Source organism: Echinops telfairi, unplaced genomic scaffold (assembly GCF_000313985.2).
Source record: "Echinops telfairi isolate 266 unplaced genomic scaffold, ASM31398v2 ScPeMD7_5868;HRSCAF=6743_1, whole genome shotgun sequence".
Classification (NCBI taxonomy): Eukaryota; Metazoa; Chordata; class Mammalia; order Afrosoricida; family Tenrecidae; genus Echinops; species Echinops telfairi.
The window spans coordinates 6,288,331-6,291,216 of NW_022109768.1; positions in this window are offsets into that span (position 1 = coordinate 6,288,331).

Consider the following 2,886-nt stretch of genomic DNA (forward strand, 5'->3'; position numbering starts at 1 on the left):
TACTGAGCCTGTAGTGTACTAGGCTTGTGGAAAGGGCCAGAAAGGTGACCTGCTCTGTAAGGTCACTATGAGTTGGCATCACTTGATAGCAGCGAGAGAGGCTGCCTTAGGGAGAAGCAGCCCTGGTGGTGCCATGGTTAAGTGCTATGATTCGAATGGAAACGTTGGCGGTTTGAATCCACCCAGTGGATTCTGCGGGAGAAAGACCTGGCATTCCGCCTCCACAGAATACAGTTTAGAAAACCCTGTGGTGCAACTCTCTGTTGCAAGAGTCAAGCTAGCAGCCCGGCAGCGAGCTTTTGCTATTGTTCTCTTATAGCGTCAATGATTGGGAGACCGAGAGAAACACATGAATAGGGTTTTAAAAAAGGAAAGCAGACCTGAGAGCTAGTTTGGTAAGCCACAGAGACCAACTCAAACCAGCTTGAACAGAGAGGGGCTTAGTTTAAAGGTACTTAGAGAACAATAGGAGTTGCCGAGTGATACAAATGCTTATGTCCTCAGCTGCTCACCCAAAGATGGGAGGTTTGAGTTCTCCCAGAGGAGCCTGAAAGGAATGTCTGGCAACCTGTTTCCAAACCATCAATATTGAAATCCCTCTGGAGCACAGTTGTGCTCTGGCCCACGTGGGGTCTGAGTTGGAATAGACCCGGCCACAAGTCCCATGAAACAGTAGAGCACCCAGAGTACCAAGGACATGTGGACGTACTGCAGTTCAGACCTAGGGACCAGAGCTGGCCTGAGTTCTGGGTTGGGGTGGCTGGGAGTGCTCATAGCAGGAGCCTTTCCTCTGGTCCTTTGCCATCAGGATGCCTCAAGCGTGTTCTATGACTTTTTTTCCCCTGTCCCTCTACTAACTGCCTTTGTTTTCCTTTATTTTCCGTTCACATTACCAAGACGTCTTATAGACCAGCTCTGCTTGCCATGTCATGGGCCCATGAGTATAGGTTAGGTGTCTTTGGGTTACGTGCCCATACGTGTGGAGGTGGGAAAGATGGAGATGCAGCTCAGCTGCAGGGAAGGAGCTTGTGGTGTGGTGGTGAAGCACTTGGCTGCTAATCGGAAAACTAGCGATTTCAACTCACCAGTGGTTCCATGTGGGGGAAAGACGGGCTTTCGTACAGATTATAGTGTAGGGAACTCTTAGCATAGGGCTGCTATGAGTGGCAGTCACCTTGATGGCACTTGGCAGTAAGCAGGGACGGCATGGCCAGGGATGGCGCTTGGGTTGCTGAATGGCGGGACGGTAGCAACAGGGTGTTGATCTCTTATGAAACATCATGATTTTAGATGTGAATGATTAAAAAGAAAATAATTCTTCATTTACTTGTTTACAGTCATCTTTTTTTTTTAAACCTTGCTTATGTGTTTCAGAAGGAACACTGGTAGAGTAGTGGTTATGTGTTGGGCTGCTAACCACAGGCCAGAATTATGAATCCACTAGCTTACTCCTCATGAGAAAGATGAGGATTTCTTCTCCCTTAAAGAGTTATAGTCTCGGAAACCCACAGGTTTAGTTCCCTGTCCTATAGGGTCACTATGAATCAGCATCCACTTGATGGCAATCAGGTTTTTTGTTTTGTTTTTATCAGTTACGTTTTTTCAGGTCCACCTGTCTCCATTTGTGTCTCCCTGACTGGTGTTAAAATCTCCTGTGACTATTGCATTCATGTTGGTTTCTGTAGACATTTTTGATGTTTCTTGTTTTATGTATCCTAGTTAGGTACTTTGGGGGTTTACATATTCACTGTTGTTTTGTTGCTTGCACTAACTGCTTAAAAAATTTATTTTAGAATGACTCTCTTAGTTCTTTTATGCCTAATTCTTTGTGAAATTAACATAGCAACCTGTAATTTTCTCTTGATTTAATTGAAGGAGGAGGTTCCTTATTCAGATCACAACCATCCATGTGGCTGTTGCAATTAACCGAGGTATTCACAGGCAATGTGGTTAATTTATTTAAGCATAGCTTTAAAAAAAATCAGATCCCTGCTACTGATTAACCATCAAGTTTGGAGTGAAGTTATCATACTAGTGATTTTACAAAGACATCATGGCTCCATATTACATCTCTCTGGTGACTTAAAACACGAACATTTGACTAAACATTCTTATGGTTGTCCCAGGTCACTGGACTTTCATAACCCTGAATAAATCTAAAGCCACTAATTTGTACCCTTTAAATGCCATCTACATGCTTTGCTGGATTGCTCACCAAGTCTCTTCTTTTACTCCAACCTTTTATATAAAGACACATCTTGGTTTGGGTCTCTGTTGGAATCTAGTTGGAAATGAATTGTATTGAAAGTGGTCAAGGCACCAGCTCCTTGGGGTTAAAATAAACAAGTAAAAGGAAAGAATTAAAGGGTTCTCCTTTTCCTGTACCAGCTGTATTTCAGAATACTCTAACAAAATTGGCTTAGTTGATGGGCAGAGATGTTCCCCCAATAAACGTAGCTGGACTGACAGAAGAAGAGCATCATCATGTGCAGCCTCTAATGAATAATCTCTGTGTCAGGGACTGCTTATCAATAGTCGAAAGTACCAGATGAAAGGTCCCTGGAGGAATCCACCTGTTTGCAGGCTGATCCGTCTTTGTCCCACTAAAAGTGGGGCAAGCCAGATGTTATCTGCCTCCTGATGTGACATAGTAGGAAGCCCACAATACCTCTCTCTATTTCTGTCAAAAATAGTTCAACCTGAATCTTTGGAGTGAATTTCTATTTACAGCAAATAGAGGGCTTAGTGAAATAACCCAAACCATGATACAAAGAAGCACATCGTCAGATTCAGAATGTGACACATTTGATTAAACAACTCACCTGATGTGTTAGGCTGGGCTGTCTAAGAAACAAAACCAGTGATGCTCGTCTATAAGCTTCATAT